Genomic DNA, 22786 nt, shown 5'->3' with positions numbered 1-22786 from the left:
ATTGGCCATTTGTCATCGAATGATGTTCGATAAATGATGTTATGTTACACATGTACAAGTTACTACGTACGTGCAAACTATTAGTCTTTTGTCTTTGGAACATGTTTGTGATATGTTAACAGGTGTTAAACGCTTTATTAAAGATATTAGTAGTTGAATATTTAGATGTGACATAATATTTTCCTAAAACATGAACATTAACCCATTTTTTTTATAATATCCCTACAATGTTATGATTATTTTAAATATATTTCACACTGAAATACAGACTGTGTTAGGCTGTAACGTGTGTGGTTTTACGCTCTGCCTGCCGAATTAACTTACTTTATGTGTGAACAAATTTCGTCCTTATCCAGATACGATAAATATCAAATAGTGTGTATCATTTATCTTTTGTGTGATTTTTTTTAACATTTTCCGCGTTAGACGGAAATGCTTCTTTCCATCGAAATTATTTGTTTAAATGCCATGCATTGCAAATAACAGTTTTAACACTCAAAGGTTTTATATAATTGTTTTCTGTAAATCTGTAGAAAAAATGATATTCATAAAGCAAATATACCTAGCTATTTCGTTTTCGTTTCTAGGAAACGCATGCAATGTGAATAATGTCTTCAAGTACTAGTAAGTGTAAACAGTAAGTGTTCTTTATGTGTATCCATATAGTTAAATAACTATTGATGAAGCAATATGAAAAGGACACAGGCCTGGCTTAACTTCACGTGTCATTCCAATATGTATACTCGAAATTTAATTGTATACGTGTGAATGTTGTGTACTTGCATCTTGTCATGATGTAACGTGTTTGTTGTATATTTATGAACTGCTAGGTTTGCTCTACATATCATTATGGAGGAAATAAATGTGTAATTACGGTCTGTGTAATTCTGACAGACGATAAAAAGATCGATTGGTAGGTGGGGTTGAATGTATTCCATTCTCAAAGCCACAACGAAAATTTAAGAAACAATGCCTGCAGTCGCTTTCATAAACATAAGACTGTACGAAACAAGACGAATCAAGGGTGCAGTTCTTTTTATAAACGTTCCATAACAGCAGATGTTTGATTTATAATTCTAAAATGCTCAAGGTCGTAAGAAACCAATCGCAAGCCAGCTGCGTCCTGTATTTTACTTCCAAATATAGTAGTGTAAAAACTCTGTGCATATTTTGAGTCATAGATATATATTATGACGTATACAATATTATTGTACAAGTTTGTGTATATATTAAATAGCAGCATCTAGTGCAGCAGAACAGCTTTTTTTAATTTAAATAGGGTAAAACACTTCCAAGTTGCATAACGACAAATGTTTGCCTTTCACTCCTTGTACGTCACCCTTGATCTTATAAATAAACTTTAACTAAACATCCGCAAAAATCCTTCATTTTTTATATGAAAAACTACAGAAACAAGCTCAGTACTCAAAAGTTAATACATAAACTCAGTTTAATGGCACAGGGTAAACGCCAAAGACATAGAACAGAAAACAAACCACAAACATGAAAGGCAGCGCTTTCGTTAATACTATATACATATGTACATCGGTGTTGTAGATGGTCCTACACATTCCCTTTAGTATGTGAATTTAACTAAGTTCACACGTGATGATTGTTTTTGACGTATACACAAAATTCATCCACTTTCTCGACATTCTTTGACTTCGTGTAACACATCACGTTATTCAATAAATGCCATGTAATGGTTTTACACACCATTAGTTGCAAATGTTCTTACTACACACGTTTTACCATTTGCATTCTTAACCAATCAACGAAAACATTCCTTTTGACCTATTAAAGGCAAATATCCGAGTATATGTCATATTTCCACTTATCTTTATGTGGAAACTTAACATATAATGCACCTGTGGACTTGATATGATATTGACCAAGACACGAAATAATTTGACATTAAGATTTGTTTTGACTGTTTGTTGTCATGGTATACCAAATATTAAGGTCAGGTTAAGATTTCAAGGCCTACTAAAAACATATGGCAGTAGTAAATAATAAATGACCACTATACTTTCTAATCAAACTTGATAATACCCGCCCATACCACTACGCGTTGTGAATTTCATCTTTCGAGGCATATTGCGTTTTTCCCTATTTTAACTCTCTATTTGTATAGTATTTAATTATCCTCCAGTGATATTAAACAGTTTATTTAAAGTAAATTCTTGGGTTGTGTAAATTTAGTTGTATCAATTTCGAAAAATGTCATCTCGTCAAGTACCATTATTGCTTTATGTGTCATTTTTGTGGTTTTTAAGGCTGCACTCTCACAGACTGAAGGTTTTGACAACTTTTTTACGTTTTGTCTAGGAACAAGCCAATTTTTGCGAAAATCCATGGAAACTAGTTTTATAAGACTGCTGACAATTGTTTTTATATTTAGCTTAAAAAAATATATGTTTTATGCATTTTTCTTAAACCGTTAGTCCATAAAACATGAATTTTCGAACGGAAACATGAACATCAAGCATCTGATTTTTGTCAGCAGTCTTATAACACTGGTTTGCAGAAATTTACGCAAAAATTGGCTTATTCCAAGACAAACCATAAAAAAGTTGTCAACACTGTAAATCTGTGAAAATGCAGCTTTATATTGATTACGAATACAAAAGTTTACAAATATTTTAACAATGATAACCTCAAAGCCAGTGACTAGAAAAATCATGCTTCCATCGTCATACATGTTCCAAAAGCATTTAAACAAATATAAACATCGTGAGTGAATCAAGCGGATTATGTTGTAAAAACTTTTGCTAAAAGTAATTCAAGCTCTTCCATTTATTTTGAATCAATGCCATTTAGATTCAAGTTATAGAAGTGTCACCGATAAAACAGATTTAATTAATTGTTATCAAAAGTACTTTACAAGATTCCTTTCTTAGATGATGAGTGTACGCGATATAGTTTCAAGTTATCATAGAATTGGCGTTGAAACAAAACTAATTTCTTGTTATCAAGTGTGTTTTGGATGAGAAAGAACGAAGCTGCTCGGGCTCAATTCATATTATAATATTCAGAATATGTTTGAAACCCTGCTAGCTCAGTTAGTTTAACAAAGAACTGGTCTATTTACTTTCGATGTTTATTCATGTGACATTCACAAAAATACTACTAGCTCGACTGTCTAAGCAATGCTCGCTCGTCTGTTCTCTCAACGCTCTATACGTATAAATGACATCTCGTCAAATATCATTATGGCTTTATCTGTCATTATTTGTGGTATTTAAATTGATTACGAATACAAAATGTTACAAATATTCGAATAATGAGAACCTTAAAAGCCCGTAACTTATGAGAATTCATGCTTCCATCGTCATACATATTCCAAAATCCTTTTTACAAATATAAACATCGTAAGTGAATCAAGCTGATTATATTGTAAAAACATTTGCTAAAAGTATCAAATTACACGTAATTCAATCTCTTTCTTCTGGTTTCTGTTTTTTATTGGCCAAATGTTCATTCATGCAAACAATAAATAACATATAAATGACATATATATGTATACCATTTAATACAAACCGTTATACCAAATAATATCAATGTGAACAAATAAATATTGATCTAGCTCTTTGTTTGAAAACTCCTTTTAGCATTTGGGTCTTATTTTCTAAAAAACAAAAACAAAAATATATAAAAGGTAGAAAATGGAAAAGATGGTGTGTATTTGATGTCTAGGAATAGTGTTCCTAACATAAATGTTAAATTTAAAAATGAAGACAAAACCTACTAGTTTTAAAAAACAAGGATCTTATCAAGTACAGTACTTTGGTGGTCATTTCATTCAAATGCGCTTTACAGAACTACTATGTACTAGAGCTGTTTCACTAAGGTAATAAGTGTTCTAATTGTTGCCGTCGTCTATTATAGCTGTTGATTTTCTTCTTCATTTTTGTTGCTATTGTTTTCTCTATTTTTAGTCGTTTACTAAGTAATTTGACAAACATGGCACATGTTGGTAGTTTTCCTTCACATTTTGATTTAATAATGAAATTGTTTCTTAAAAGTATCATAACATTTATTTGATAACCAATTTTTTCTTTGATTGGCATTTAATCACAACAGGTTATGTTTTTTTTGTGACTGTTCCCTAAAGCTCACTTCATTGAAAGAATTTGTTATGAATGTTCTAAATTCACCCCAAAACGTCTGCAAAATATGACATTCCCAAAACATTTAGATGTTTGAGTCGATGTTCATTACACAAATATCACATAACCTTGATGCAACAATATTGTACGTGTAAAGCTTGTCATTGTTTGGAAGGATGTTCATTATGTATTTATATTGGAATTCCCGAAGTTTCGTATCTATTGTTAGTTGAGCGCCTGTGTGTACACATTTTTCCGTTGTATAGAGTTTAGATTAAATTGAGATTCCCAATTTTCTTCTCGAGTTCTATTTTCAGGGTTAAGTTGTTTAATAAGATGCTTGTATACTCTTTTGCTATTTTTTTATTTTCCTCCATTTTACCTGCAAGTTGGTGTGTTATATGATATGCCTCCAATTTTCAGCCGGGTTTTCCAGTCATCAGGAATATTGCTGATTAAAGCATGATATTTTAAAAATCATGTATTTTCTGTAGTCATAGGAATGTTCGACATATTTTACACCCATATTATGCCATTCTTTGGAAAAAAAAGTTTTATTATTAGGGACTTTTATTTTGCTGTTGTTCCATATAATTTATTTTTGCTACGATCGCAGTATCCGTCTTATATGTAAGCGATGCCTATGATTTTATAACTTCTAGAAGAAAAACATATTTTATTTAAAGATTTTGAATGCTTTTCGAATCCAAACAACTTTTAAAAATTAGATCTTCTCCAAACTGTTTGGTCATTTGCATATATACTTTGACCCATGTAGATTGTTTGTTTAACATAATTCTTTTTACCCAGCTTGCTTTAATTGCCTTGACAAAAATAGATATGTTGAGCATTTTGAAACCACCATTTCCATATTCTTGAATTATTTGATTTCTTGATATTTTATCGGGTTTTCCATTCCATAAGAATTTGTACATTTTGTTTTGTATCAGTTTTTAACATGTTTCAGATGGTGTTTTCAAAACAGTTAGTAGGAATTAGAAGTTTTGGGAACGCAAACGTTTTTTATTACAGTGATTTTGCCAAATTAAAAAAATATTCCATTTTTTAAGATATGCCTCAAATTCTAAAATTTTAACAGTGAAATTTACTTATTTTATCTCAACTGTGCCGTTGGTAAATGTTATGCCTAGCGCAGATGTTTGGGTGATTTGCCAGTTATATTTCTTACAAAACGGTATGTCAGCGTATTTAAGTGGACCTAATCGTAAAACTGCACATTTAGCTTTATTAAATGTTAACCCAGAAATTTTTCTATAATCGTTTAGACTAATCATACGTTCTTCGAAAAAAAATTGTGTTCCATCCATATGAAAACTGGAATTATCAGCAAATAAGGTTTGTTTCAGTTCTGTATTATGTACATTTTTACCTTTAATATTTTTGTTTGTATTGATTTCGACAGCAAGCGCTTCTATACAAATAAAAAAAAAGTACGGAGATAGGGGGAATCCTTGGCGTACACCTTTTTTAATGTTGAAAAAAGTCAGAAAGATAACCGTTGTTGGAAACACAAGCCATTTCATTTTTATAAAATTATCGAACCCATTTAATTTTATTTTCAATGAAATTAAATTAAAGACATTCCAACATATTTTTGTGATCTAACCTGTCGAATGCTTTGTTAAAGTTTAAAAAAAATATTAGGCCATTTATATTATTTTCATTAATAGCTACTGTAAAATACGAACATTTTCTCCAATATATCTGCCTTTGATAAATCCTGTTTGTTCAGTACCAATTATATTATTTAGCAGGTGATTTATCCTATAAGCAATTGCTTTTGAAGATATTTTATAGTCAATGTTTAATAAGGAAATTTGTCTCCAGTTATTGATATTACTTTGTCCTGGTCTTTGTTTTGGAAGAAGTGTTATGACGCTTTGTTTTTGTAGCTGAGTGAGATTGTCGTTGTCAATTGAAAAATTGAGTGAGTCTTTTAGATATGTTATTATTTCATTCCAAAACATTTTGTAAAATTCTGCAGTCAAACCGTCTGACACTGGGCTTTTATCAAGTTTCATATTTTAATAGCATTATAGCATTTAGTTTCTGATAAATGTTCGGGGTCCATGTTTCCGTCAGTAATAGTGTTTGTAATGTTTGTCAGAAATCATGAATTAATAAATTCTTCTATATTTTCGTCCGGTCTGTATAAAGATTCATAATACGACTTAACATACTCTAATATTTTATGTTTATCAGTTTCAATGTTTTCATCAATATTTAATTGTGTGATTGTGTTATGCTGTGCACGTTTTTTTTTTAAATTAGCAAAACAATTTAGATCCAAGTAAGAGAAGAGTCACCGATGAAACAGATTTAATTAATCGTTATCAAGAGTACTTGACAAGATCCCTTTCTTCGATAATGAGTGTACGCCATATAGTTTCAAGTTACAGCAGGGTTGGAGATTAAACATAAACGATTTATTTTCATCAAGTGTGTTTTGGATGAAAAAGAACGAAGTTGCTCGGGCTTAATTCATTACTTACAAAATATGTATACAACTGTTTTATTATTTTTTAAAGTTGATTATAGCCTTTAAAAATGATAAGAGTTTATACTTCAATGTCGTCTAAATGGTTCTGTTGACATTATTATTCTGTTAGTGATTGTATTCACCATTTTTATTGCTGCAACAAAAGCCAGTGTGGTTCTGTCACAGATTGCTGTGGTATTTTTCATGGTTTAAATTCCCAACTTTGTTAACTTTTGGTCCTAACTTAGGTACGACATATATTGAATGTTTTGTCATTTTTCGACCTCTTAGTGATGTTTTGTGCTGGAAAGGTTTTCGACCCTTTTTTTTCTTTAAAATGTAAAGACAACCATTACTTTTTTTTCATTGAGTTGTGTGATTTTACCCACATACTTAACACTTTTCGAATAACAATTTGATAGTTGAGAGATTTTGTGTTCATTTTATACACAAGAGTTAACGCATTAGCGTAACCTTGAGCTGTAAACTATTCATTTCTTTAAGGATGTCCTTCTTTATTATTCATATATTTTTATATAATCGAAAATGATGCTCATTTTGATGAAAATTTTCGATGTAACCGATGTAACCGGTTGTAACCAATGTTACCGCGTAACCCGATAGAAAAAAAAACACTTTTGCAAAATCTTTGCTGTAACTCATTGTAACTAATGTAACCGCATAACTCTAATCAGATGTCGACCTAAAAACGCGATTTTAAGTGTTGAACTTTGATTTTGTTTTTATTGTATATAAATAACATTTGTGGTACATAAAAGTATTTATGTAGCTTGCTAGGCCATTTCATTATTGGTTTGGCAATTTTACCGTTTCGTGGTACCGACAAGCGTTTATGTGCGTCGAGGTCTCACTGCCAGACTTCACCTGGCCTGATGACCAATCAGCTGGTAGGATGGATACCACGTGACGTTAACAAACCAATGAAATCTCTATCGCCATTATCCTTTGTCGTCAGCGAACAAGCTTTGCGTGAAACGCTAAAAAAATCAATAACCACCTCTTCCACATCCTCCTCCACACCAACTATACAATACATTGTGTCTAGTCCAACTTGTATCATTATATAAACTTTTGTATCAACCATATGATCTCTCAATCAACTTTGTATATTTTGTTTACATTTAACATAAATTGTGTAAAATTGTTTCCAATACTCCACACCCATTTTGGCATTTAAAGACACTCTTGATTATAAAGGGTTTATTTCAAATGTTTGTATGTTTGTATTCATAAATGTGTCATTACTGCCAATTTTGCAAATTTCTATGCTATTTTAGTGGCGGTTTTAGCCGCCAGATAAGTCATCAACATTTACCTTGTTTATACAAATGATGTATATTATTGTTATGGGCATTAAATAAATGCCCATATACAAACTTATCCTGGTCGTTTGTTGATTACTTACTAGCTGGAGATATGAGAGTCATAGCCAAGCCTGGTATAATACATAATATGTTCTGTTTATTTGCCTGTAACACTTGAAACTATAACGTGAGAAGGGTTACAAAATTCGAAGCTCTCATTTTATGGGCCAATTTCTGGCTCTAATTGAATTTACATCGGATACATTAAGACAGCGCCCTTTAAAAGGATTTGCAGTTGGATGTTAACGCATTCTCACGATTGTTACGATACTATATGGTATAAAATGCATCATCAACCACTTCCCATACAAGCTGCACCGTATGTGATATATATTATCTAAATCAATTTTTCACCATATATAAATTAAAGCGCTAAAAGCTTTGAAAAGCCTTTGAAAAATAAACAATTACGTAACTCAGAGAAGCCATTTTATCCATATAAGTCTGGTCAGATGTCGACCTAAAAACTTTTTAGATAAATCTTTGATTTGTTTTCGATGTAACCGGTTATAACCAATTGAACCGCGTAACCCGATATTTCTGATAGAAAAAACATTTTTCGAACTTCTAAAAAACTTTCCTATAAAGCATTGTAACCATATGACTTAGAATGATGTCAATCTCAAAACTATTTCTTTGATGAAAATTTTCGATGTAACCGGTTGTAACCAATGTAACCGCGTAACCCGATATTTGAGATAGAATTTTTTTTTGCAAACTTTTCGAAAGCTTTGCTGTAACTCATTTTAACAAATGTAATCGCATAACTCTGATCAGATGTCGACCTGAAAACTTGTTTTTGATGAAATTGTTTGATGTAACCGATGTAACCGATTTTAACCAATATAATAGCGTAACCCGATATTTGAGATAAAAAAAACAAACATTTTTGCAAACTTTTCAAAATTTTTGCTGTAACTCATTTTAAATATTGTTACCACATATATTTGATCATATGTTGACCTGAAAACTTGTTTTTTGATGAAAACTTTCGATATAACCAATGTAACCGCGTAACCCGATATTTGAGATAGAACAAAACACTTTTTCAAACTTTTCAAAAACTTTGCTGTAACTCATTGTAACAATTGTAACCGCATAACTCTGATAAGATGACGACATGTCAACTCGATTTTTGATGTTGAACATGAAAATTTTCGATGTAACCGCGTAACCCGATATATGACATTAAAAAAATCACTTTTTCAAATGTTTCAAAAGCTTTGCTGTAACTCAATGTAACTAATGTAACCGAAGAACACTGATCAGATCTGAAAACTCGTTTTTTGATAAAAAGTTTCGATTTAAACGATGTAACCAGTTGTAACCAATATAACCGCGGAACCCGATATTTGAGATAAAAAAAAAACACTTTCTCAAACTTTTCAAAAACTTTGCTGTAACTCATAATATAACCGTATAACTCTGATAAGATGACGACATGTCAACTCGATTTTTGATGTTGAACATGAAAATTTTCGATGTAACCGCGTAACCCGATATATGACATTAAAAAAATCACTTTTTCAAATGTTTCAAAAGCTTTGCTGTAACTCAATGTAACTAATGTAACCGAAGAACACTGATCAGATCTGAAAACTCGTTTTTTGATAAAAAGTTTCGATTTAAACGATGTAACCAGTTGTAACCAATATAACCGCGGAACCCGATATTTGAGATAAAAAAAAAACACTTTCTCAAACTTTTCAAAAACTTTGCTGTAACTCATAATATAACCGTATAACTCTGATCAGATGTCGACCTGAAAACTCGTTTTTTGATGAAAATTTTCGACGTAACGGATGTAACCGGTTGTAACCATTGTAACCGCATAACCCGATATTTGACATGTAACCGGTTGTACCCAATGTTACTGCGTAACCTGATATTTGAGATAGAAAAAACACATTTGCAAACTTTTCAAAATCTTTGCTGTAACTCATTTTAACAAATGTAATCGCATAACCCTGATCTGATTTCGACCCGAAAACTTGTTTTTGATGAAAGTTTTCGATGTAACCGATGTAACCAATGTAACCGCGTAACCCGATATTTGAGATAAAAAAAAAACACTTTTGCAAACTTTTCAAAAAAAAAATTCAAATGTAATCGCATAACTCTGATAAGATGTCGACCTGAAAACTTGTTTTTGATGAAATTGTTCGATGTAACCGATGTAACCGATTGTAACCAATGTAATAGCGTAACCCGATATTAGAGATAGAAGAAAAAACACTTTTGCAAACTTTTCAAAATTTTTGCTGTAACTCATTGTTACTAATCTAACCGCATAACTCTTATCGGATTTCGACCTAAAAACATTAGTATAACTGAACTTATGATAATAAATATACGTATTTTATGATGATTTACTTCCATCAACTTCCATTATAATCGATTATGATGGGTTATAACCAATAATCACCATCATGAAGCTCCTACGAGCTTGAAAATAACACACAGTGAACATGATCAACAGGTACCTTAAAATATCATTTTCCACTATTTACTGTTATCATACCGACATATCTGAACTTTCACTTTGAAATCATTTAAATTCATAGAAACTATTACAAATGTTACTCTGTATACAAAACTTTTATTTCAAATACTAAACTAGTAATTCCAAACAAACTCAAATTTGTATCCAACGTTCATAACGGTCCATTTCTATGCAGCCATATTACATGTTAATATAGGAATATTCCACCTACTTTTCATTTCCATTCCAAGAACTTTGCCTAATCAGGCGGGCGATATCAATTCAACGAATTTGCTTGTTAGGTAATGTTTTCGAGAAGCAGACTTCAAATATATTGATATAAATATGTTATATGTCATTCGATAAGGCTAATTGTGTTGTAGTTCAGGTTTATTTGACGCATGTTTTTATCAAGAAATATGTAGTAATGAATTATTTATGTCGTAAGTGAAACAGCGGTTGAAAAAATTTCATCAAGGATTGGCATGGTATAATTACTGCATCGAGTAGAGCTATATTTTATATCAATCATACCTCCGAAATCGAATGCTACAAAGTTACGTAAGTCTATCTCTAAATCGCGACTATCCTCACACTGATCAAGCATTAAACAGGTAGATGGAATAGATCACTATCAAAACCCTTGAATGAATGTAGATGTGTATATATTACAATATATTTTGTTCCATTCGAAATGTTCATCCATTTTTCAGACAAACTAAATGATGTTCCAGGTACAACACTATATTCGACAACCAAAACGTTTCTGGTACCCTACATAAATAAGAACAAACCTTCAACCACCATTGACCTGATCTGTCCACATCCTCCACTCAAATCGTTTTCCCTTTCTCATTCGCCGTATTTTTTTTCCATATATTCGCTTCCTCTTCCTTACCAATTTTTGGCCTCATATCCCCATCTTTATTCTTCATATTTCATTTTGATAATATTCGATAAAACAAAACAGCATTAAAATCAGCTTAACGGAATAACAGAAGCGAGACATAGTATAAGCTTTCTCCTCTATTCTGTATATTTATTGTTTTGTTCAAATATCAAATGTCTTCATTTCCCATGCAAATAAGTAATTGTTATGCTCAAAATGTATACACAATGTGAATGAAATATTTGAAAATTAATTTACCATAATTATGAACTCTGTGTGATTTCAATAGGCAAGACTCGTCTTTTTGTAATATCCTGCGCAGTAAAACATACGACAGCTGTTTTTCGAATACATATCTTTTATGTGTATGTTGTAAGTTGTATGAGTTTAAACAGAACTGACACTTCTAGTTATTTCTACACATGCAATGTTACTATTTTGTTTTATTTTTAAAGACATATTATTTACTGACATATTCAATTCCAATTGTCGACCATGTTCCTATCATCAATGCTAATTTAGAATCATCAAACGAATAAACAATAATGCTATTGATATATTTGATATCGATTTATTAACATTTTGTTCAAATTCTACTAAATGGTGTAATTATTTTTCTATGTCAACAAGAATTATATAATTCATGTATGTTTGACTTTCAATCTTTTAGTTTAATTAGACCAGAACTTTTGTCTTTGGTTTGGGCTAGAAGCCACAGTTTACACTTTGAAATATTGTTCCCGTTAGATGGCATTAGTTGACTCGTTGAGGCCAAAGAGCAGACGATCCCGTTGTATAGTTCATTTATGGCAAGTTTTCTTACCGGTTACCTACCTTCATATAATGTAAGGACATTCCAAAGAACATAAATGAGAAACCGACCCCTACAAAAGCAGCTCACTTTTCGCACCTGCAAGAGATTGCCGCCAGCATTCCCGAGCTAGACAGTTATGCTGATATATCTTTGTTGATATGTAGAGATGAGTTGGAGGTACATCATTTACTTGACCAAAAGGTTTTGCGTTTCAGGAAAGAAGCTTAAGCAGTCACACGTCACATCGAGAGGATGTTTTACCGCTTCATGGTCGATGAGAGAGAATATTTAGTTATTTTCGTATAAGGTTAACAGTCCTGTAAATGAGATGATTGAATACAGGATATGGGTTCACGTGTTAGGCAATAAGCCATCACCATCAGTAGGTCTTATGATGTTAAGAGTTTTGTCTCTGACAATTTAATGTAGATGACGGACAGAAGTCAATACCTACTCAGGCTGATGTCATAGAACTTTGGTTCAGAACTAGAGATGACGTCATGAAAAATGGCAAATTCCGCCTTCACAAGATAGCTTCTAACAGCGCAGCGGTCATGAGTAGTTTCCTCGTTGATGACTTAGCAAAGAACCAAAAGGCAGGTTGACCTTCTAGTAGATCAATACAAACAATTTATTGAGTATTTCTGCCCAACTAGCTGCATTAATTATTTTACCATGTGATCTTGTCTTACGCTTTCTTTCTTTAAATATAGAAAAAATATCAATATTAATACATTTTGATATATTACCTACATTTAAAATGTTATCATTGAGTCCAAGCGGATATGGAGTTTGCAAACGGTTAATCCAGTCAAGTTCTGCGAGGCATCTTGCTTTGCATTTATAGGAATTACTTTCTGTATCTTTAAATTAAATATGTTCTATTGGATAAATGGTTATTATTTCCAAACTATGTCCGGCCTTATACAAATGTTGATATAAAAAGGTCAAGTGGTTATTATTCTTTTTGATTTATATATATGTTCTCTAAATTGGGCTTTCAATGGCCTCCCTTTGTAAGCCATTTGAATCGAACTATATTAAAAAATAAGTCTTTATTTCATGTCTAGATCAAGACCAGAAGTTAAAACGTATGTTTTAATTTAAATATTAGCTAAGTTTCTAAGCTTATTTCTGTATTTTTCATATAAAAATCGGATACATAGCTCATTAACCTTTACATTACGAGTATAAATCTACGTAGGTCTCAATCGAAGAGGAAAAAAATCGATAAACATTATAATAAGATTTATATGAAAAACTACAAAAACAAGCTCAGTAGCCAAATATTTAAACATAAATCCCGTTTAATGGCACAGGGTAAACGCCAAAGACATAGAACGCAAAAACAAAAAATACCAACAAGAAACATGGAACAACAGCACAAAACTCCACAATAAACACAGTGTCGAAGTCGACATAAGGCGATACATGTCACAAAATCAGATATGTGCCTCATCTAGGTCACTTTAAATGCTAGCACTGGTTCAATAGTTTAAATTGGTAATCAAATTTTATTAAGCTGCTATATTTCGGTTATAGATTAGTGATACATGATATAAGCTATGCAGACACTTCATTTGCCACACATAGTGTGTAAAACCGCAAAAGAATGCAGGACGAAACGTATGATTTTTTTTAAAAAAATGTTACAAAGTTGAATGACTTAAGTTACCCCGTATGTACACAGTGTATTTGGCATAGCAAAGAGAATGTGAAAAAAACATCATCAAATTAAAGAATAAACAACAGAATAATATAATATAGTGAGAAATACGTTGAAACTTTATAAATGCTAAAAGACATAGGATAGTTTACTGGTCTATGTGATGTCCAAGCGTGAATGAATTTATTCGACACAAATAATCTGACAGCTAACAAATATTAAGTTCAAATGTGTGAAGAAATTTAATCGGAGACAAAATTAATACAATTGAATGAAGACACATATGTGTAAAATCATGAAACTAGTGAAATAAACTACTTTTATTGAAAATGTTGAACAATTTGTCAAGGTCAAAAAATATTTCTATGCCAAAATGAAAGGTCTTTTAAAATATGACAAACTTAGATCTTTTAAAATATCTCAAATCAAATAATGTCAGAAAATAGCATATTGTTTCGATCAAAGTTAATAAACAACGAGATGAATAAGCACGTATTGCTTGACAAACAAGAACATTTGGTGACAAAAAAAAGGGTTTTTATTACAGCAATGAAAAAAGTGAAAGCAATCACAAACAGTATATATCTGTCAAGAGAATACTATTGCAGGCATTGAAGTATAAAGTGTAGCAATATTTATAAGTTATTATCCATTTTAAGTACTCGTTAATCAGTCAGATACGTCTTCTGCAAATAAATGAATAAAGCCCGAGCAACAGGTATAATTAATCCACATTACCCTCATATATTTCATCGGTCACCCTTCTGTAACTTTAAACTATATGGCGTACATTCAGTATCAAAGAAAGAGTTCTTTCTAATGATAAAGATCATTTCATTATTTTTCATCGGTGACCCTTCTGTAACTTGAAACTATATGGTATACTTTCTATATCGAAGAAAGAGCTTGAATAACGTGAAATTTGATACCTTAAGAAAATGTTTAAAAAGCATAACTCAAAATATAATCGGTGTCAGAACAACAGTGGCCATTTTTGGAGCAATTAAATGGTTAGAACCATCACCAACATAATAAATATGTCAACATAATTATGAAGTCTAACCAGTTGTAAAAGTTATAATCAACTGTAAACACTTATCAATCAGCCTTGCAAATCTTTCTAAATGAATAAATTGAGCCTGATTAACTGTTCTAACTGATCCAAAACACACTTGATAACCAGAAATTAGATATTGTTCACCGCAAACTCTTCTGTAACGTGAAACTATATAGAAAACATTCAATATCAAAGAAAGTGATCTTGTAAAGTTCTCTTGATAACGATCAATTAAATATTTTTCATCGGTGACTCTTCTGTAACATGAAACTATAAAAGGTACATTCAATAACAAAGAAAGAGATCTTGCAAGGTACTCTCAATATCGACCTGTGGAAGTATATGTTTCATCGGTGACTCTTTTGTAACATGAAACTATAAAAGGTACATTTAATAACAAAGAAATATATCTTACAAAGTAATCTTAATATCGACCTATCAAATATAAGACGCGTCGCACGATTTTGGGCCTTCGGGCATACATTTGCCATTACAATGTTTTAAGGTATTTGAATGAAATGCTATTTCAGGAAGATATTCAGAAAAATTCATGATGATATCACTTCAATATCGTAAGATACGTGATTACTAGTGGGACCATGTATTGCGCAATTTGAATTCTAAATTTGACTTCATTCAAATGACGCCGTTACGAAAGCACATTATTCAAATGACGTGCAAAATAACGTATCAATATTATAACTAGCTTATAATTTCAAATATTTTCTTATCACAAAATCTTTAAAGAACATAAGTTAAGATATAAATGCTGAATCATTTTTGTATTTTTAATGTATTTGACTGTTTTAAACACAGACTATTAATCCAGTCAGAATATATCGGTACGAAATCCATGGTTGCTATGGAAACATGAGTAAACCCATGGTCATAAATTTACGAGAAAATGATGCACCAATAACAAAACTTAGAAAGAAAGAAGTTTGGAAGAAACCGATTTACATAGAAAAAAAACATTAATTTGGCATTTTTTATTAATGATTTTTTCATTTGTAATAATTATGTCCGAAGGCCCCATATCGCACGATGCGGCTCAATTTATTATGTTTTATCGGTGACTCTTCTGTAACATGAAACTAAGTGGTATCCATTAAATATCAAAGAAAGAGCTTGAAATACGTGAAATTTGATTATGTGAATAAAATCGTTTAATGTCCCGATATTTGATAGTTTTGGTATTTTTATGCAAACACATTAACCCTAAACTTAACCCTAGTCTTAACCCAGCACACATTTGGTTATATTTTGATTTAACGTCCAGAATACAATTCATCTCGTACATTTGAATCATACTCCATACCAATGCTTACAGAATAGATGCAAACAGAACAGAACAGTTCGTCGTTGTTATTAATTGTGTTTTGGATGAGCCCAACCAAAAATCATTCATATATAGAAGATGAATTTAACTGGTCGTTTATACTTAGTTTATTTTAACGTTTATAAGAGTAACTCTTCATACTTTAAGGTCCTCAACTAGATAATTGTTACAAATTCATTATATTTGTTATTGTTTTCACATTATTAGTTGCTGCAATAAAAAAACCTTGCTGTTTCGTCACCGAATATTGTCGTATTACAAGAAATACATGCCAAATAAACTTATTTAACAAATGTTGACTTTTTGTTTAAACATACATATGACATCTGAGTTGTTGACAGAATTCGATATGTTTCTGATGTTCTAAAATACCTTTTTTCCACATATTATGTGCTGATATTTCCTTTTCTGTAGAAACCCTTTGCAAACTATAAGGTTCTGCAAAACCGTTTGAGTTTTGCATGCGGTATGTCACTAATCAACTTAACTCGACTTGTTTGTGATTGCGTTTCACAATTTTCGAGCTGCAATTAATACCTCTTTGTTGGTTTTTACACACGATGAATTAGCTAAGTACACAAGATTCCACTTTATATCTTCCCTTAGACATGACTACTTATGTGAAAAACTACAGAAACATGCTCTGTAGCAAAAAGTTTAAACATAAACCCGGTTTAATGGCACTCGTTAAACGCCAAAGACATAGAACACAAACACAAAAAGTCACAAACAAAAAACATGGAAGAACAGCACAAAACTCCACAAAGACACAGAGCATACATATTATATATATAAAAAAACTAGGTATGTTTATCAAGGATGAACACAGGGAAAGCAAAAGGATATTGGCCATTAGTCATCGAATGATGTGATGTTACACACTATATGTGAAAATTTTTACATTTTAGACGCTTCATTAAAGATTTTTGTAGTTGACTGATTAGATGTGACATAATATTTTCCTAAAACACGATCATTAACCCATTTTCTATGGTTTCCCTACAATTGTTGAGATTATTTTAAATATATTTCGCACTGAAATACAGAATGTGTTAGGTTGTTACGTGTGTGGTTTTACGCACTGTCTGCCGAATTAAATTATTTCACGTGTGAACAAATTTCGTCCGTATCCAGATACGATAAAAATCAAATAGTGTGTTATTATTTTATTTTTTTTTTCACATTTTCCACGTTAGAATAAAATCCTCCTTTTATCGAAATTATTTCTTTAAATGCCATGCATTGCAAATAACGTTTATAACACGGTCTGCTTAATTATGACAGACGATATACAGCTTGATTGGTAGGTGGGGTTGAATGTATTCAATTCCTGTACCCAAAAATAAAATCTAAGAAACAAGGCCTGCGGCCGCTTTCATAAACAATAGACTGTTCAGAACAAGACGGAACAAGGGTGCAAGTATTTTTTTATAAACGTTCAATCTCTGCAGATGTTTGATATTTAATTCTGAAGGTTGAGTAATGTTATGGTATAACCGAATAGTTTGAGCTCCAATCTTTGTTGATATGCCATCGCCTTGTATAGGTTTGGAAACTTAACTTATAAAGCACGTAATGACTTACAATCTTGACCAAGACACGAAAGAATTTGATATTAAGATTTATTTTGACTGTTTGTTGTCATTGTATACGAAATATTTAAACCTGGTTAAGATTGAATTGCCTACTTGGACCTGTAGCTATTGTTGCTTCATTTAAAACATTTATGTCAATCTAACATATGTAAATCAATATAATTAGTTTTGTTCAAAATATACAGCATTCCAAATACAATAAAGACACATCTATCATCACATAATTATTAAGCGTACAATGACTTTCAAATCATATAAATCAAAATAGTAGGAAAAAGTATAGTGTATACTTACTCATGTTTTACCGTTTGTGCGCATTTTAATACAGAGACAAATTAATCTTTTTTGAAAATGCCAAAAGGTACAACTATTATGGAATGAACTAAAACAATTCCTAAAATTGGTTATATTAACTCACACGGACTAGCACTATTTTTTCTGAACAGACAGTCACAAAAAACTCAGTTTAATTAGTTACCTTGTTGTTTTATTTATGACATTTTATTTATTTTATTTTTTCTAATCAAATACTGCGTTTTCCCCTATTTTAACTCTCTATTTCTATAGTATTTAATTATTCTCCAATTATTAAAATCATTTATTTAAAATAAATTCTTGGGTTGTGTAACTGAATTTGCATCAATTACTAAAACTGTCTTCTCGTCAAGTACCATTATGTTATTATTTGTGGTATTTGAATTGACTACGAATACAATGTTTTACAAATATTTGATTAACGAGAAAATTAAAAGCCCGTAACTTATGAAAATTCATGCTTTCATCGTCATACATGTTCCTAAAGCATTTAAACAAATATTAAAATCGTGAGAGAATAAAGCTGATTATATTGTATAAACATTTGCTATAAGTATCAAATTACAAGCAATTCAAGCTCTTTCTTTGATATTGAATTTATGCCACTTAGATTCAAGTTACATATGGGCACCGATGAAACAGATTTAATCGTTATCAAGAGTACTTGATAAGATCCCTATCTTCGATAATAAGTGTACGCCATATAGTTTCAAGTTACATTAGGGAAGGCGGTGAAACATAATTTATTTTTGATTATCAAGTGTGTTTTGGATGAAAAAGTACGAAGTTGCTCGGGCTCAATTTACTAATTTACAGAATATGTATAAAACTGATTGATTCATTTTTAAAATTATTTATATCTGTTTTAAAAATGGTAAGAGTTTATATTTCAATGTCGTGTAAATGTTTCTGTTGACATAATTATTCTGCTAGTGACTGTATTTAACATTTTAACATTTTTAATGCTGCAATAAAAGCCAGTGTTGTTCTGTCACAGATTGTTGTGGTATTTGTTCAAGCTTTAATTTCCCAACTAATATCAACTGTTTGTCCGACATATATGCAATGTCGTGACATCTTTCGACCTCTGAGTGATGATGCAGTGCTCGAAATGTTTTCGACGCATTTCTCTTTTTTTAAATGTAAATAAACTATTTATTTTTCGAATAACAATTTGATAGTTGAGAGAATATGTGTTCCCAATTCATTTCATACACAAGCGTTTACGCATTATTGTAACCATGGACTGTACACTATCAATTTTTTTTAGGAAATGTATTTTTCGTTAGAAATGTCTTTCTCTAATATTGATATGTTTTATATAATCGAAATTGATTATTTTACACATTCACTATGATATGCCAATTAAAAATATTAAATACGGGATGACTTTGGTTTTTGACCTAAAAACAAAATGATTGCAATAATGACTTATATATCTGAAATGGAATTAAACATAGTGAGATAAACACATCATGTGTTATAAACATTTGCTTTCAGGATCACATTTCAAATCATATAAGCTCTGTCTTTAATATTGACTTTACGCCATAAAGGTTCAAGTTACAGAAAGGTCGACGATGAAACATTTTGAATCATTCGCAATCAAATGTGTTTTGAATCAATTCAAAAATAAGAATTTGAGGAAATTCAGCAAGAAGCTTTATATTTTTATCCGGTGCAACATATAGTGTACCTTTACAGAATATATACATCGAACTACCATAGAACCGCCAAGGGACAGAAGACGCGAACACAAGCTCATCCTATTTTACATGATAATTATTTTGATGACTCAGAACCACTTGATGTCAATGATACCCTTGCTTGTTGGAGATACAACCACTTATAATCTTCCTAACTCGAGAAATACCCGCTTCATCCCATGCCGATCTCAGCTACAGTCAAACTATTTTCTCCCTTCTACTATCTCTTCTTGAAATGCGCTAGGTGACAAAACTCGATCAGCCCCATTCCAGTTTCCAAACCCAATCTGAACAAAACCAACACAACTTTTGCTCAAGTTTATTACGAAAATATATCGAGAGTCGAGTTTGCACAATGTAATGCGTCGCATGCATTTAGCTCGCTTAAGTAGCACTTTTCTTAGAAATGGTGGAGATTGTCCATGTTTCAAGTGCGGGAAAATTGAAGGCACATAGCCCTTCTTTCCTTTGCCCACTGTACCCAGATTTAAGAGCAAGCTCACTTGAAAAGTTCCACATTTCCAGACCAATTTTACTTCAACTTTGTCTCTTTGGCTCAAAGGAGGCAAACGATCTCAACTATCTTCAAATGTGTCCAAATATTTATAAAACAAACACAATTTTTTTATTAATCAACTACATATGTAGAACATTCCTGACTTCTACCACCTACTCCTTGACATGTCATTTCTGGGGATTTTTACACGCACTCTTCAATCAAATTTATTTCCTACTAAGCCCTTCAATGCACGTAATTTACACAAACCATTTTACATTTTAAAGCCGCTTGTTGGAACGGCATATTCCATCTAATTCAGTTTGCGCTTTTTATTGTACTAGTTTGATCATGCTTATTTTTTATTTATTTCAAGCCAAATAAGTGAAATCCACTTTTTTAAAGTTTTGTTTTTATCTTGGTACGAACAATACGTCATTTATGCAACATGTTTTGATTATTGAGGTTAAAAAAACCTGATTAATTTTCATCACATTTTTTTACTACATATTTTTAAGTTAACAATTTATTTTTTCACAATTCAATAATAAACATTCACGTATGTACTTTACCTTGGCCAGTAAAATATCCTGTTTATTTTGGTATATATTGTTTTGAAACATTTCTTACTGTATTATATTATTTTGAGACATTTCCTTACCTTTGTCATATGTTTATACATTTCATCCTCCATTTTAGTGCTTGCACATACCGTTTATTCTAAACCTATAAACAACATATTATATTTTTTTTTCAAAACTCTGATTATCAACTTAACGTATTAAACCAGTGCTATCTTTGGTAGTGAGTGACCTAGAACAAGTAAAATCCAATTTCGTGACATCTTTTGACTGTTTTGTTTTAAGTTCAACGAATATGTGTTATTTCTTTGGTCGTGACCAAGACACAAATTAAAGCATTTTATTACATTGTTCACATCCAAGTGCATACGGCAACTATTTGAGGTTTAGTTGAAATATTGGAATATTGAAATACTTCATAATTGACCTTGTAGCTATCATTTCCTTATTTAAAATGTTTGTGTTATCTGTCAAGTACATCAACAAAATTATTTCAAATATGTGTTCAAATTTTAAAGGATTTATCATACTATAAGACACATTTATCATCAGACAACTTTAAGATCCCAAATAATGACTCCAAACCCATATTAATTAAAATACTAGGAGAAATTGCTCTGTATATAAACGAGTTTTCAAACTTTGCGATAAATAAAAACCTATAGAATACGCCTCTTGAATAACATTCTATTGCACCGATACTCAAGTAGGTAGTATTATGTCCCTGCGGCTTTGAGGAAGAAATCAGCTCGTGTGATGGTCATCAATATTCCGCTTTAGCAGCTTAGATCCCGTCTTTCTAGCTTATATGAGACTGCGGATGAATGGGTTTTGATGCAGCTGTCATCAAGATTGGTTTCAAGCACATAAGTTAGTTTATCAGCAAGTATTATAAGAGTTTCAGTGAATTTGTATCATATGCTGTCAATAGTACGCTTCCTTACCACCTGACGTTTATTGTTTTTATTTCTAAAAGCTTTGATAATGTCAAATGAATCTGAAGATTCACTCTTCGTGCTGCAAGATAAGATATAATTATAATCTATTTCAGGATCAGATATTGGAGTCATGTAATCTTTGAATGGTTGCAACTCTCAGTTACAGATGCTCTATGTCCATCTGGCTGCTGAGTTAATATTATCATAGAGGTAGAAATAAAAAATGAGTCTGAAAAAAATGCCAATGACTATATTCAGGGCAATAGAAGACTTGTAAATGAAGCATTAGATTATATTTTTTTATAGCTGATTTTACATATCGATAATATCTTTCCATAAGTTGAAAATACATTTTATCAATCCAGTAATGATAAATAAAGCAAAAAAAAACTAATTAAGTTCGCGTACGATTTTATGGAATACACTGTAATTTTAAAAGAAGGTACGACTGCAGAGCCAATGAAAAATATCGTTCTGTTTTTATAATGTTGGTGTCTTATGCAGGACCCTTAGTTAACAGGTGTGTAGTATATCGTTTTGGCACTCAACGTGTGTATAATATAAGGTAACAAAGGAGGTTTTAATTTCAGTTCAAACATCGCGAAACGCATTCACGTATTCACTTGAGGCAAGTCAAGTTAAGTGAATGAGTATCTTATGCAAGATGACATTATTCGATGAAAAATCAACAAATATATTTTTGAAAAAAATACGCACAAAATGATTGTTAAAAAAAAACTGAAAAAGCATCAGGAAAAAGGGTATTTTAAACAAGAGGGCCATGATGGCCCTAAATCGCTCACCTGAGTAAAAGACTAGAGTAACCTGATATTTGTTTTCAAAAAATATTGAAAAACATACTGGTCAAACATGTTGTCTGGATAATCATTGACAGAACTTACCACATTTGCCTG

This window comes from Mya arenaria, chromosome 4, assembly GCF_026914265.1.
Source record: "Mya arenaria isolate MELC-2E11 chromosome 4, ASM2691426v1".
NCBI classification, from domain to species: Eukaryota; Metazoa; Mollusca; class Bivalvia; order Myida; family Myidae; genus Mya; species Mya arenaria.
Note: the sequence above shows the minus strand (reverse complement) of the source record.